Source organism: Thunnus maccoyii, chromosome 2 (genome assembly GCF_910596095.1).
Source record: "Thunnus maccoyii chromosome 2, fThuMac1.1, whole genome shotgun sequence".
Classification (NCBI taxonomy): Eukaryota; Metazoa; Chordata; class Actinopteri; order Scombriformes; family Scombridae; genus Thunnus; species Thunnus maccoyii.
The window spans coordinates 2,325,515-2,342,180 of NC_056534.1; the positions used below are offsets into that span (position 1 = coordinate 2,325,515).

General features: G+C 41.3%; 2 long non-coding RNA genes across 2 annotated transcripts; one reads left to right on the top strand and one right to left on the bottom strand.

Moving 5' to 3' along the window:
• The first annotated feature begins 2,371 nt into the window (after positions 1-2,371).
• LOC121911626 lies at positions 2,372-8,663 on the top strand. The gene is made up of 3 exons (XR_006099915.1): positions 2,372-3,489; positions 3,795-5,785; positions 5,977-8,663. It is a non-coding gene; the product is annotated as an uncharacterized LOC121911626 (long non-coding RNA).
• Positions 8,664-9,307: 644 nt separating this feature from the next.
• Positions 9,308-16,041, bottom strand: LOC121911631. The gene is made up of 2 exons (XR_006099916.1): positions 15,279-16,041; positions 9,308-10,206 (listed from the first exon to the last, which is right to left on the bottom strand). It is a non-coding gene; the product is annotated as an uncharacterized LOC121911631 (long non-coding RNA).
• Positions 16,042-16,666: the final 625 nt, after the last annotated feature.

The window sequence follows — 16,666 nt, forward strand, 5'->3', positions numbered from 1 at the left end:
CAGGACCCCACGCCCACTCCCCCCCTCCCCCCCAATCTCTGGTTTTGTCGTCCAGCCTGCTGCTGCTGTGGATTCCCTCACCGGGCCTCCCCATGAAGTCGAAAACCACATTGGAAGCAGTTGTGTATGTGTTTGATTTGGTCTAAAACAATGAGATGAGATGGAAACAGCATCCTCCTCCTTTGTCAGTTGAGCGTTTATTTGCATGTGTTATCTTTATGGTTCGCGTCCGTGTGTCTTTGTTCTCTTTCCTTTTTCTATTTTCAGCGCTGCTCCTAAACCTTTGAACCCGCCGATGTGTCCACACACAAACATATCAGAGCTTCTTTCAAACACTTTTACAAATAATAAAACTGCAGAAAACATTCACCACCGAGTCCTGAAACGATGAGCTAGTCTAAAGACCTGTTCAGGGAGACTTTAACATCACCAGCTGCTCTGTGGTTTTAATCCAGTCCCTCTCTGTTTGTGGCTCATTTTTCATCTCCACCAACAGTAATAATTACAGCAGTTAAACAGACCAAAAAAAAGCATCAGGAGAGCAAACCCCCATAAAAGCTCATCAAATGTGCTGCTGCAGTTCCAGTTCTTACACCATGTTTGTTTACATTTTGTACTCTCCATTAAACATCATGTGTTTGCAGTTTAACATGAATGTACAGACAACTATCACCGGATTACTGTGATACTGAAGAAAACCTAAAAATCTGAGGATTCTCAGGTAAATTCTGCTGCTTTTTTCTTGGTGGATTTATGGAGGTTTATTGTTGAACAGGAACTGTAAGTCACACTGAAAGATATCAATATGTGTTTCAAGTCTGTGTGTTCAGATTTGACTGAGTTATGACTCAGGAGGACCGTAGACTGTATAAGAAGATGGACGTGACAAGTTTCTTTTATTACCACACAGCTGGGCTGCTGAAATTAATACCAGTATAGATGGAGTGACTGACAATACACCACATACATCAGTGCAAACATAAAGGACATAAGTGCAAAAAGAAAAAACATATAGTACACAGCTCCACATACCATATAATACATTTAGACCAACTTTTGTGTATTAATCAACTGTTTTGAGGAAGAAGCTCCGTTCTGTCCTGCCTCCTGGTGACCTGAAGGGAGAAGCTGAAGAAGATGGTGAGCTGAGTGCCGAGGGTCATCTGTGATCTTGAGTGCTTGTTGCGTTGTGTGTATATGGAGTCCAGTGCCGGGAGTTTGCAGCCTGTGATCTTTGATGCTCTGGTGATAATTCTGTCCATTTTCTTTATTGTGTTCCTAGATGTGCTTCCGTACCAGACGGTGATCGATAGTGACAGGATGCTCGGGATTATCGCTGTGTAAAATTGGACCAGTAGACCTTGCATGACTTTATGTTTTTTGAGTTGTCTTAAGAGGTAGAGTCTCTGTTGGGCTCTTTGCATGTGATGGTTAGCATTGAGGTCGCATTTCAGGTCGTTGTTTTGTCCTGAAGTCGACTGTCATTTCAGTGGTCTTTTTTCTCACTCAGGACCAGATCATTTTCCCTGCACCAGTCGTCTGACTTCTCCACCTCCAGCCTGTAGGCGTCTTCATTGTTTTTTGAGATCAGTCCTACGATTATGGTGTCATCTGCGTATTTCAGAATCCTGATGGAGTTTGATGTTCATCTGAAATCACTGGTGAAGAGGAAGAAGAGCAACCGGGGACAGAACGGATCCCCCCCCCCCCCCCCCCCCCCCCCGTGCTGGTGGTAAGGGGGAGGGAAGTGATATCATTGAAATCTGACAACTTGGATCCGGTCCTTCAAAACCCGCGGGATTCAGAGGCGCAGTGAGATATTAACGCTCATGTCCCGGAGTTTCCTGAGCAGCTTGAGAGGGCTGATAAGATTAAAAGCAGAACTGAAACTGATTAACAGAATTCTTGCAGAAGTATGTTTGGACTCCAGATGTTAGAAGATAAAGTGCAGTAACAGGTTGTCTGCATCATCTGTGGACCAGTATGAACAATGTGCATGTCATGGGTCCATCAGCGGGGGATGTAAGAGGTTTAATGTGCCAAGAATATGAGCTGGAATGCCTTCATAGTCACTGATGTCAGGACCACAGGCCTGTAGTCATAGAGGCCGGATATGGTGGAGTTTTTGAAGGGAGCTGGGACCTTTTGTTGGCTGAGTGAGGAGTTGTTGATGAAGACTGGGTCCAGTTGTTCTGAGCAGTGGCTTAGTAAGGCTGAGATTAGATGGTCTGGGCCTGCTGCTTTATCCAGCTTACGAAACACCCTTCTTACTGTATTTGTTTCAGTTAATGGTGGTGGTAGGCGAGAGGTTGGGAAAGGTCGACCTGTCTGGTAGTTCGGCATCTGCATCAGTGGGAACAGGTGACTTTTCCATTTTGCCTTTAAGTAGTTTGTGACAAATTTGTTCTCCAGTTTTTTGGGCATAAGATGTTTTATGCTTTCCTTATTGCAGATCTGAGTTTATATTTCACTGCTTTGTATTTTTCCATGTCCCCACTCTTGAATGCAGTATTTTTCTTTCTCAATTCAATTAGATTGCGTGAGAACCAGGGTTTATTATTGTTACCAAATTACGCCACAGATTTAATAGGTATACAGATGTTCTTGCAAAAGTCCATGTATGATGTCACTGTGTCTGTGTATTCATCCAGGTTTTCACATGACTCATTCAAAGCAGCCTCTTAGTGTTTCAGTTGTATCATTTGACCAGTTTTTAACAGTTTTGGTTGCAAGTAGGAACCAAGTGGATCGATGTGTGGTCGGATGTTCCCAGGGGTGCTTTTGCATACGTACGATAGGCGGATGTGATTGTGTTGTAGCGTCACCAGTTGGTTTCCAGTTCAAAGCCCAGAGTTGCAGATTATGGTCGGTGCCACCTTTTCCGTTTGGAGTCAGGACCTTCCAGATAAGGAGTGTGGGGTGTTGCCTTCCACGTTCTGGAAACATGCCCCGCTACCTCAGACCGAAGCTAACGCTAGCTTACTGGGAACACAGAGCGCTAACATGGCAGGTATCGTTATCAAGTAACATTAAATTTAGTGAAATATTGCAACAATAGTCTGATTCAGTGTGAGTCCCGGAGCCAGAACTGTCAATCACAGCTGTCAATCAACAACCACATGGCGGACATCAAAGCCACTATTCATCTTTATACTGTATCTTATTATAGCAGCAATAATTTCCAAAATGACCACCAGCACACTTATTAGAGGGCCAGAATTTAGAGACTGAGACCATAACCGCTTGAGAAGTTGATGCTTTTTGATTGGGAGTCTATTGGAGCCAGCATCTAGAGACCATCAGTGTCGCACTTTAAGGGACTTCCACATTGGCTTCAATTTCAAGCCGTGGCTGTTGCAGTTGAGGAGGTCGGGTTCTCCGGCGCCCTCCTGGGGAGACTTTGGGCTTTGTCCTGCTGAATGTCCATGTCTGTTACAGACAATTACAGAAGGTTCATCCTCCGGAGAGCAGGAATATCCACAGTTAAAGGTAATCGAGATAAATGTCTCTGCACTAAAGCGTTGGACAGATGTCTAAAATGTCTTAAATATGAGCCAATGAGGGGACATAACTTCTGAAAGCAATGAAAAATGTATATATACATGAATTGTTATTTATATGTTGTATTATTTCATGTCATATAATCCCATGGATCATTTTTGATGATACGACGTGAAAATAAAAATTCAGTGATTCATTCATACAGGATCATAATGTTGAACATGATGGCTTGAACATATGGCTGCTCTGGAAGCTTCTTATATACAGATATGTGATTTAGTTTTGTCTTGCAGGTTCTGAAGAAGGCAAAATGTTGCCGAAATGTCAGCTTAAGAAATAAAATCAGCGCTGCAGAACCGTCAAAGTGCTCCAGCCTCTAAACATCAAGGTTTATGTGCTTGTTCTCTACCAGTCTGATATGTTTTACTGTCTACCTGGATGTGATCTGATTTGATGGTATACCTGCTCTACGGCACCTCTACAGCCTGTTTTTCACTCCACTTCACTTCCTCCTAATGCATCTGCACTCAGACTGCTTAACTCTGCACACACACACACACACACACACACACACACACACACACACACACAGTGGGTCAGAGTACACTGGGTGCCCTTGGCGAGACAGATAAGCCGGCGTTATGTGATTACGCAGCTTGGCTATTGTGCAACCCCATGACTCAGTGCTCTGATTGGAGGAGGCAAAGAGAGAGAGAGAGAGTTGTGTTTGTGTGTATACTGTATGTCCTCATGGATCATTCTGTTTAAAGTATATTTCTTATATTCTGATATATTAATGCTTTGGCAATAACTTCATTGTTCAATTGTTCCAATAATTCATTGTTGGTTTGTTCTCTTTGCTTTTTAGTGAAATTCTGGATAATTTGAACATATACTGAAATTAAACCATGTGTTTGAAGTTTAGAACTACTAACAACTAAGAGACATCTGAAAAATGACAAAGATGACACAACTGCTTTTTTACAAGGGGTCACAAGCCAAAAACATTGGAAATTACTGGTTTAATCTTTAACAATGTGTTGTAATTCATAAGCTTATTATATAGGTTTTAATGCAATGTCTTATCTTGGAAAATAACTGGTGACTTCACCTGTCAGATAAATGCAGTGGAGTAGAAGAATAAAAGTAAAGCACAAGTACCACAAAATTGTACTTAACCACAGATTTGAGTAAATTTACTTTCCACTGCTGATGCAACAAGGTGTGATGAGATTTGCACACAAGTTTTCACAAATGTTTCACATGTAACAGCGGCGAGTTTCAATCACTGTTTATGCCTGCAGGATTTTAACGTCTAGTCCAAATCTCAAAGTCTAAAAGACACCAAATGCTGACTGAAATGTGAATAAAATAATGCAATAAAGTCAGTGTGATGACGCACTGTAAAAAGATAATACAGCCTTACAGATAAAAGAAAACAGGACGCACTGAGTTCATCAGCGGGGTGTTGGCGCTGGTTGAATCCTGACTATAAAAAGAGAAAGAAAGCAGGACAGAGAGGAGGCGAGGTGAACAGAGAGACAGAGAGGATTAGTGTTTTCAGCTTCAGAGGAGGAGGAGGAGGAGGAGGGAGGTTTTCCTCTCTGCTGTCAGCATTAACCGCTCTGTATTGTCACTCTGCTTGGCGACGAGCCGCAGTGTCATCTCACTTCACAGAGGAGATCAAGTGATGACTCGGGTTATGTAACCTCTGATCTCATCAGCGAGCGGCGTTTTTCACGGCGAGGACGAGGCCGAATCAGCCGGCTGACTGCTGACTTGGCAGAGGAACCACATGACCTCACTGCACACCAAGAGTTAGTTTCCAAACATGTTGCTCGTTCATCAGCCGCTGACACCCGAGGCATCCAGACAGGAAACCTGCCCTCATTCTGTTAAACAACAATGTGAAGCTGCACAAGTCCAGACTTCAAACCAGGAAGAGTCTCATTAACTTAACTGCTATTTAATGTTGCTGAAAACACATCACAACAATTATTCTGACTTAAACTCCCAATTTGTGTAATTGGGACTTGTTGCTACACACATTAGTCACCACTTGGCCTTTTCAAAGAGGAAGATAAAGTGTTGCTATCTGTTGAGACACCGCTAAGTGTTAAGGATGTGGCAGATGAATGATAACTAGTTGATGATGTGTCACATTTGTTTACTAGATGGTTGACTGCTACGTTGCTAGGGTGCTAGCAGTGTTTACTGGTGTGTTTAGTTTGCCGTTACCTGGTTTCTATGGCTTTCAGGGTGATTGACAGGATGTTAGTTTGTGGTGAGTAACAAACAAAAAAAAATCCTTTTACTTTGAAAAAAATGAATCTTTAACTTTGCATACTGCTTTGTATGTGCAATTTATTGCGTGTCATTTTGAAACGCAGCACTTTTAAAGTCTTGTCGGTGAGCATATAGTGACCGCTGTGACTGACCTTGGTCCTGACCTGTCTGACTTCCTGTTTCCTTCAGCACAGAACCAGGTGAAGCAGGCGATTGGAGCACAGCAGATGAGGTGAGAGCTGCTTGGTAGGAGGCCAAAATGTTTGAGTCGCCCTGCCAAAACAAACCTCCTCCGTCTTCACTACAATGAGGGCCGAGAGCCAAGAACAAATATGAATGGTCTGTTCCTTGAAGATCAGCAGAGGACAATAAAAACCTCCTCGCTGGAACATGGTGACTCAGAGCTCACTGAACTGGAAACCTGAGAAACTATTTTATCTGAGAAAGTGAAACTACAGCACATGGAAACACTAAATTAATTCATACAGAATTCTTTAGACTTTCACTGAGTTCACAGTGAGTTTAACTGTGTGTTCAGACAGAAAGAAGCAAATTTTCATCTCACATCGGTGACACATATTTGACCACTGGATCGTTCGTGTTTATTCACCCCAAACAGCCAAAATACCAACTGTACTTTAGCTGTAAACTAGCTAGCACAGTGTTTCTGTGTGGTTGTGTTTTCTCTGAAGACACAGTAAAGGATCAAAACAGTAACAACAGTAACATTTGTGTGTCATCTGCATAGCTTTAATAAGCAGTTTTATAGTCTTGCATGATTTGGCCGAGAGGGGCCGTATACAGATTGAATAATAAAGGGCCTCCACATGTCCTGGTGATCCGCTCATATTTACACATGACAACAACACAGCTCCTGTTTTCAAATTATGAGCTAAAGATATATACTGATATATATATCACAAACATTATGGGGAGACTTGGCAGAGAAAGCAGCTGACGAGAAACATGCAAAGTGAGGAAAGTCAAGTCTAAAAGCCTCTATAGCGCCACCTGGACGCTACGGCATCCATAACACCCGCTTAAACAAGAGTTCGTCTTCTTGGGAATGTGATCAAGACATTTAATTATATTATTATAATCTGCCCATTAGATTTTAATATAATTGGAACTAGAACAAAGGTCCTCTGAGTAAATTTAATTAAAATCTGGCCAATAGCTGTTGAGATTATGTTGGTTTACTTGTTTAACCTTAAAGCTAAACTAAAGCAGATTAGACTCACTCAGTATGAACAGTTCTTACTATTTTTTCTGGTGAAACAAGTTATTCATTAATTAATAAACTATTATATTACATTTCTTCCTTGAAACGGTGTTTCGCAAATGAACCTTTAACCGCCACCACGCAGCTTCTCGGGCCACCGACCCCAGTGACGATGAGTTGTCGCCTCATTGCATGACATCAGCGGTAAACACTGTTATCATGCCAAGAGCAAGGGGTTATGGGTGAATGCCCGCCGCGGGAAAGGCTTTCATGTGTCACCAGATTTCCAGAGAGCTGGGCCAGGCAATTATGTGTTAGTCACTGTTTTCCTAACTGTTGAACTGTACTCAGCAGTGAGCTATTAATAGGACAGAGGCAATGAGACGATGAGGAAACTGAAGGCAAATTAAGGTGATTCATCAAGTGTTTCCACATCACCATTGATCAGATCACCATTTAGATATCATCATAAACAAATTATGTCATAGCTAATCCGGCAGCTCAGATTTTGGAGGGAAATCCTGCAGACTGCTTTACAAGACAGAGCAGAGAGAGGGCGCTGTTTTACATCTTTCAGACTTCCTGCTGAGGATTCAGGAAGGTAAATGCTAGGTTGGATGGGACGGAGGGACGAACTCTCGCGAGGTTACGGTTTAGGTTAAAATCTTGCCAGCGTGTCGCAAATGATCCCTCCAGCTCATCCGATCTAGCAGCAACCAGTCTGGAAGCACTGAAAGGTTGACGGTCAAAGAAACAACTTATGTTCGTCAGGAAATAACGGGGCTGATGGGAAATGTGGTCTTCATCTGGAGATACAAAAGAGCTGATGTGAGATAGATGCAACTCTATAGAGAGTCAAAGTGAAACCAGAACTTCCAGGTTCTCTTCCAGAAGTAAAAAAAAATCTTCTGCTAATAAATAAAAACCTTGGATCAGAACCTTTCTCAACAGTACATCATGTCACTTGCTTATGTTTAGATAAGAATGGGAGGTTTTTTTAAATACCATTCAATATTTATGTTTTTGAGCGGCCTGTGATGAACATTGTTTCCCATAAGCGATAGATGCTCACAGGCTAATGTTGCGTTGGATGGTCGGGAAGGACCTGAGTGTTTACATCATCCGACAACTCAGGAAGGTTTTTTGATAACTGAGTTGGTCGTATGAGGGTTTAAAATACTGAGCATTGACAAAAATATTATATCCAATAAATTTGGGTTTAATGAAGTTGACTGTGGTTGACGGGAGGCGTCCATATCTGATGGGTTTTCAGGCACTTCCGTATTATTGAGCACCAAATCGGATATATCGGAGCTTTCAGGAGTTTCCCACTTATAATTATAACTTGGAGGTTGATGTGAACAATATTTACAAGTCAGAAACTTACAGTTACTCTGATATGACATGAATGTTTGCAAAACATCATGGCTCGACAGAGGAGACGAGTCCATGAGCGAGCGCAGGGCGGCGGTGAGTTCAGTCGTGTCTGTAATTACAGCAGGACTGTTAGACGTCTTTACACAGCTCAGATTACAGATACAAACAGCAACAGTGATGCAGGAGGAAGCGTCGGGGAGTTTTATAGATATGGACGAAACCAAGTTATGGTGATGTAAGTATCTGCACTGCTGCATTAGTAGTTCTTTTAATGGGAGCTGTGCACACAACGAAAATGTTTTTTTAACTTTGTTAAAATAATAAAGGTTTAAATTTCTGACAGTAGCTTCTGTCTGAGAATATTGAAAATAAACTCCAGGAATATGTTTCATGTTTTCATGAAGACAGGAAGACTTCAGCTCTGTATGCAGTTTAGACCAAAATGATATTCTTCTTTTAATCGGTGACGCTAACTGACAGGACAACATTTCATCAGCTGTAGCTTAGTAGCTGATTCATTTTAAATCTGTGAGTTGGTTGAAATCTTTGCCTCTTTTTTAAGGTTAAAGTTTTTAATGTTAACTGACTTATAAGAAAAAGAAAGAAAGAGAAACCTGTACAAAGCGCTGCATAATACACAATGATGCAAAGACCAGTTATTACTGTAGGTAACAGGACAGACATGCTAACGTTACAGCAGACTGACACAGTTCATTCATTCCTCATGTTTACTCTATTTTGTGTTTGGAAAAGCAATAAAACTACACACGAGCCTCCAAACTCTTTGCACAAAGAGTATCTTTCTTTATATTTTTTGGTCTCACAACAACAACAACAACATCAATAAACACACACATCTTCTCTGTTTTGGGAAGCTGTACAACATTTAGCATGTAGCCACAAATAAAAACAAGTCTGGTCATGTTTTGCTGAACTCTGCTGCAATAACAGCATATTCATCACTGTTTATTCACTATGATTAATTGATCAATAAATGAATTATTATCTTAGCAGCGAGTGTCTCTGCAGACGGCTTGTAGAAATGTTTCTCCTTGACTGAAATTCTGGGAGAAAAACAAATGGAGGAATTAAAGGAAAGATTTTTTTCCCCCTTTTTTTCAGTCGTACATTGTAAACAGAGCAGTGTAGCTTTAAAAAGTTTAAAAGGCCTGATGTTAAGGAGGCACTCAGTGTCCATGGAAACTTTATATTTAGGAGAAAAACACCCAGATTGCAGTAAGATGTTTTTTTTTAAAAACCAGGGAGCTAAATGTCCTCTCTGTCCTCGCTCGGTTTCAAAGCCTTCCTGCTCTCGGCTGATGTCACTTCAGCGGGGGGAGGTGGAGGGCCATCGCCGTCCAATTTACAAACTCCCATTCATGTCCTTCCATAATAGTTCACACACCAGTGAACACACACAACGCTGCGGCCAAACATGAACCAACCAAACTTTGTTTAGGGATTCCTGTTTGGAGAGCCAGAATAGTGGATGACCTCATTGTTGTCGGGATGAATGGTTTGTTTGAAGCATCTGGAAAAAAAGCTTTTTCCAATCAGTCTGGAGGTCCTCTGGGATGAGAAGCACCGAGCGAAGCCGCCGCTGAAAACAGAGCGAGTGTTTATGGTGGATTTCCTGCCATTGCCACCCTGACAGCAGGTGACCAGCTGCTCCTCCTCCTCCACCTTGGTTTGTTCACTCAGAGGTTTCTGTCTTTAATCAATGGTGGACAATTACAGGAAAAAGGCAACGGAGAAAGAGGTCATCACCACTTCTCCCTGCTCGTATCCGTCTTCCCTACACCGATCTGTATCTGCGCTCACTGCAAAGCCAGAAAAACATCAGAAACTCATGTCTGGATTGTTTATTACTCACCTGACCAACCAAACCAAAATGCAGTTTTTACAGGAAGTTTAACTAACACAACGTTTCCCAAACCACTTAATGACTTTTGACTTTTATCGAAATATCTCAACAACTATTGGATGGACTGCCGTGAAATTTGGTAACACATTCATGTTCTCCAGAGGATGAATTGTAAAAACTTTTTAAGGCTGCAGTTAGTGATTATTTTCTCAATTAATGGATTAGTTTTGTCCAACCAACAGCAAAACCCCAGAAATATTCAGTTTACAATGATATAAAAACAGACATAAGCAGCAAATCCATAAACTGAAGATATTAAAACCAACAACTGCACCTGAAAAAGAGACGTTTTTACTTGAACAATGACTCAAACATTTAATTGATTATCAAAATAGTTGGTGAATAATTCTTCTGTTGATCAACAACTCGATTAATTGATTAATCATTTCAGCCCTAAAACTTTTATTTCTAAATGTATCCAATACTTTGCTTTATGACCAAATACCTGCAAACCAAACACCATGACGTTCCCTTCAGCCTCAGCTGTACTTTGTATTTAGCGCTAATTAGCAAACGTTAGCATGCTAAACTCAGTTACAGTTAACGTTATACCTGCAAAACATCACGTTAGCATGTTAGCCTATAAAACACTCCTGTGCAGAGACTCTAGCATGAAACTCTTAGTCTATTTTAAACCGTAACTTGCACAATACAGACATTAGAAAGAAAGATGTTAAAAAATGACCATTGAACAGTTTGCAAGAATCTGGTAGATCAGGTTGCATTTACAGCATTTATGAATCAAATCAACTCATTACATTGAGACACTTTATGGCAGCGTATCGCTCGTTATAACGAGAAACCTTTTCTCGTTATAACAGGAAAAATTATCACATTATAACGAGAAAGTTTTGGCGTTAAAATGTATTATCTTCTTGTTATTATAACATAATTCATAATGTACTATCTTATTATGAAATTCGTTATAATGGTAATTTTTTCTTGTAATAGTAGATGCTTTTATTGTGACAAACACGGGCTTCGTTCTTTCTACGATAGAGACGCAGACTAGACAATAACGTAAAACAACCCCGTCTAGTTCAGGCTGCTGTGGAACAAATACTTGAAATGTATCTAAAATATTAAATCTGGACATAAACTGTGTCAGTCTGTATATTTTAGCAGGTTCTCATTAACAGTGAAACTCACAGTAATTATCTCTAGAATATTACGATAAAAGTTCCTTTATTTCATCCTGTTTCTACCCGTCTGTCATCCAGTTGCAGTTAATATCATACTTTCTTCATGAGCTGCTGCATAATATAACAAGTGTTTTTTCTCTTCTCGATATCATGATAAAGATTATAAAATGAATGTATGTTTTTGTCATGGTGGCACAACATTCCCATTTCAGTTTTCTGTGAACTTGTCAGACGTCGACCTTCCTGCAGCTCCACACTGCAGCAGTTTGTTCTGATGCATAAAGACGTCGCACGTTCCACAAAGCTTCCTGTCTACTGTTACCGACCAGGAGTCTTTTTTTTCTCCAGACACCGAACCCGAGACTCTCCCTGTAACCGGCGCTGCTTTCTGATGGATCCTCATCCTCTTCAATGCTCTGTCTGTCTGTCTGGCCTGTGTGTGTGTGTGTGTGTGTGTGTGTGTGTGTGTGTCCAGGGCGGTCCGGGCCTCTCGCCTGTCCCGCTCCCATTGTCCCACCGCTATTGAAGGAAGGAGCGTAAACCAACACTGCCGTTCCCATTCGGATTCAATATGGTGGAGACCCGACACCATGTGAAACGACGGCTCGGCTTCTCTCACAGGATCCAGTTGCTGAGGAAAAAAAACCAAAAAAAAACAAAAAAACAAAAATACGTGGCGCTCAGATGCAGCTCAGCGTCAGAGAGAAGGAACCTCGTCAGCAGGTCGGAGGAGAGGAAACAACAAGATGATTTTTGCTCAGTTACCTACATTCTCAATCCCTTAAATCTAAATATTAATAAAGATATTTATGGACGACAGTATCAGTCTGTCGGCTGAAATAGTTAAACAACAACTGGATGGATTGAAGGCTCCTCAGGATGAAATGTGATCTAATTGTGACAGTATTAAGTTTCTTTCTAAATGCATTTGATAAACCAAATTAGCTTCATTCCTCTCTTTTTAACAGACAGGGATGTTTATTCACTCCTCGTATCCAGAGAATTACGTTGGAATTACGACAGCAGGTCACAAGTTACATTAAGTAGTTTATTCTTAAAGCTGCATTAAACTGATGTTTTGTCCACTAGTTTCCATCACATTATCATTCATGTGGAGTCGTGTTTCTGTCCACCTGGTGAATGTAAGTCCGATATTCACTCTCTTTTAGCTCTGTTTTTACTCTCTATCAACTCCTGAGGGAAATATCCATGGATGTATAAAGAGAACTGGATACAGCGTCGGAGGCGGGGCCCCGTTCATTCCTATGAAAGTTGCCCAGTGGCGCATGAAGCAAAAAAAAAATCGACTTCCTGGTGTGAAAGTACCCGGATCTTCCACATAGTGCGGCCCATAGAGCATGCGCACTAGTGACGTTCGCTGGCCGAGTCGGCTACTTCCACTTTAGCCCTCCGGCTAACTTGAATGGGGATGAAACAATTCAATCATGCGGCTCTTCTAGGCTTCTGAAATGTGATCGGACCGAACGGATTTAATTCTGATAGTGAGACGAGTCATTTCGTGGCGGTTGTGACGCTCAGAAAAATTAATCCGCTGATTTACAGACGTCTCTTTCACGATGTAAGTCTATGAGAAAAAGTCTTTTTGGGTCAGTGTGCGTCACGTGACGGTTTGGCCGCTATGTCAAATTTGCTTCAAAGCCTGGCGCTCTTCCTGTATCCAGTTCTCTTTATACATCCATGGAAATATCTGGCTCTTTAGCTGCTAAATGCTCCACTATGTTCACCAGCTAGTCTACAGCTAACTGTGTCTGTTTGGTGCTGAGCAGGTAGTGTACAGTGGCTTTTTACAGCTTTTTCTCTGAAAACGACGCTATGAGACGCTGAGAGTGAACCGGAACAGTAAAGTTGCAGTCAGACAGATAAACAATGAGCTGAAACTCACTATAAAGCTCCGTAAAGCCGAGAGGAGCTGCAGAGTCTCTGATAATTCTCTGTAGGTTCATCACTACGAGCCACAACCAACACATTACTCACTGTATAGATCAGACTGTGGAGTTATTGAAAATATTAATTACTAGCCACTTTAACATAAAAAAGTGTGAACTGAAAATGTGAAGGTGGAGGTGGTGGATGGCGTGTAAAGCAGCTAAATGAGGTTTCAGTCCACTTCATGCCACAATCCAACAGATAACCGTCACTATCTTTAGCATGCTAACAGCGAGGCTGTGCGGGATAATATCTCCACAACTATCGGCTGGATTGCTGTGACATTTTGTAAAGATCTTAATGGTCATCAGAAGATGAATCCTCCTGAGTTTCATGATCCTTTGAATTTTCTTTTAACGCCACTATGATACTGACAGGTTTCAAATGAAATGTCTCTGAAACTGTTGGATGGATTGAAATGAAATTTGGCGCCAATATTCATATCAACGTCCAGATGAGTTGTAATGAATTTGGTGATTCTTTGACTTGTAATCTAGCGCCACCATCTGGTCAGCTGTAGTTTTGTTTACTGCTGATTAGTAAATGTTAACATGCTAAAATATGATGTGTTAGCATTAAGCTTTGCCTAAGTAGCATAGCTGTTGACTCTTTGTCTTGTTTGAATTGTTCTTCCAAACCTCTCGGCCTGTTGCGCCCATCTTCCAAACTGTGCAGAAAACATCTGGAGAAAACAACCAGAGACCCCAAATTCAGCCTGTAAAGGTGATTCGTAACCGTCAAGTTTCTGACTCAGCATGAAGCGAGCAGCAGAGGGTTGAGCTACAGTTTATAATCCTAAAATAAAGAGGCTAGTCAGCAGTTTAGAGCAGTTGGTTATTCGGGTTGCTCAGCCGGATTAACTTGCTCGGAAGCCCCCGAGGCAGAAATTAACCCCCCCCCCCCCCCCCCCCCCCTCTGTGCAGGAATACACTGGAATAATACATGCTGCAAGGTTTGTTGTGTGTTAATTAAACACATTATTTTGATTTCAGAGACAGAAACAGCAGCACAGAGAAGAGAAACCAGAGATTTAAAGGACAAGTTTACAATGGTTCAAATGTGTCTTAAACCAGCAGTCAGGAGTCCATATGAACAGTGAAAGAGGTTTTCCTCGCTGTAATCATTCCTCCTGTTCATACTGGATATTAAAAGATCCTTCAAATGTGCTTTTAATGTCAGTGATGGAGGCCAAAATCCACAGTGTGTCCACACAGTCATTTAAAAGTTGATGTGAAGCTTCTATTCAGCTTCATCAGTCTGAGTTAGTCATATCAAGTGGATATCTGACACATTTACAGGTCTTCTAATGGTCAGTATGAACAAGAGGAATGATTACAGCAAGAAAAACAGGTTTCACTGGTCATTTGGGCTCCTGACTGTTGTTTTAAGACACACTTGAAGAGTTATGACAGAGACTGAGTCAAGTCTAAGTCTAGACTCCCCCAAGATCATTAAAAACCTCTTCAGACCGAGACCACACTCAAGTAACAACTTAGCGTGAACATCTGCTGCGATTCCACTGAAATGATTTGATTTTGTTGTGAAATTGTTTTGAGAGCTGATATGATCAGACCTTACTGTAAGAGACTGTGTGTGTGTGTGTTTTCTCTCTGCTGGTTTGTCTTTTGCTGAGCTCTCAAGTTATTTTCTCTGCTGTGTGACTGTGAGTGAAAGATCCTTCAGAGAGTTTTTTTTTGGCCAAATATGTAGAAAAATTAAAGGGATGGAAACTGTCAAGACTGTCCTGTAAACGTTCCATGTGTGACCCACTTGGCCGACGTGCAGGAACAAAAAGCTGCAGTTTCCACTGAGTCCTGCTGACTGACTGACTGCTTGAACTGCATGTTTTGGTTAAACGGAGGAAAAAAATGTGACTCACTTCATATTTTCCTGCGTTCGTCTTTCTCCTGGAATCAAACAGCAGCTGAAGGAGGTCAAACAGCACAAGACGGTTTAACTGACAATCACACGGTGCTTTGTTCTTCTGCTTACATGTAAACAAAGCATGAATACAAGTCTAGACATGTTCTCCGGGAGCTGATGAGTGACTTTTTTGGGGGGAATTTAGGGAAATCATGAAGTGAAAAACTTTGAGGTAAGAGTTTCTGGTTTAATTTAGGCAACTAAAGCTCGTCAGTGGAGTATGTTGCTCTTTTATCTGTCTTTTTCTTTCTTATTTTACATCTTTCATTAGGAGAAGTCTCATTGAATCCTCCCTTTTTTGGAGTCAGAAATAATAGATATAACGTCAACGTGAGTTTTATATGTATAGTTAACAGTCGGGAGGGTTTCAGCGTTGACATCCGGTTGTGATTTGAGCTGGAAACACGTCTTATTTCTTATTTCTTATTTCTGAGTAGTTGATATTTTCACCAGTGTGAGCAGATAAACGTGCGCCAGTCTGTGGTCGTCAGACATCTTTCTTGCTTTTGGCTCCTTCAAACACGGCGAAGAGATTCAGATTTTTTTTTTTTTTAAATTCATCCCTTGATCTCAGTGAACCTCACACAGTCGGCTCGCTGATGCTTTTCCTCTTGATTATCCGCCGGCGAGCTGCGCCAGGAGAGTTGTTAGCTGTGTGTGTGTGTGTGTGTGTGTGTGTGTGTGTGTGTGTGTGTGTGTGTGTGAGGAAGATGGGGAACTTTCTGCTTCAATGGAAATACCACAGAGCTCCTATTACCCACAATGCATTATTCAGCCAGTCAGCCACTGAGCCAGGCTGATGTGAAATGGAGCAAGACGGAGAAGTTTAAAGGAGCATATCGACAGTTTTGCATATTTTAGCTGATTAACTACAAACCCTGAACACTTTACAAACAGTATCTGCAGAGCTTTTTATAAAACGCTCTCAGCTTTCAGACTCGTTTCCAAGCAGCTGTTTCTCTTCATTTTATATGACAATAAACTCGCAGAGGGATCATCCATCACAGTCGACGTTCACTCACCTTTTTCTCGTATTGTGCTGCAGAGTTGTGAGGAGGGAGGAGCTGTTTCAGACACCTGATTGTAAAAAATCTTGTTCATTTTGTGACTCTTCTACAGTTCGGATGAACATGAAAACTCTCCTGGTTAAATCATCCGTATAAAAGATGAACGACTGCGTTAGAAAATATCTGATTCTTGTATATTTCAGTAAGAAACAGCCAATCACGGAGCTTAAATTCGGTCACATGTCACATGAAGTGATGAGAAAACTGATTTTATTACCTGCAGATTAAATCAGTTCGCTTTTAATATCTGGGTCACTTTGAGTGAATTCAGTAACCA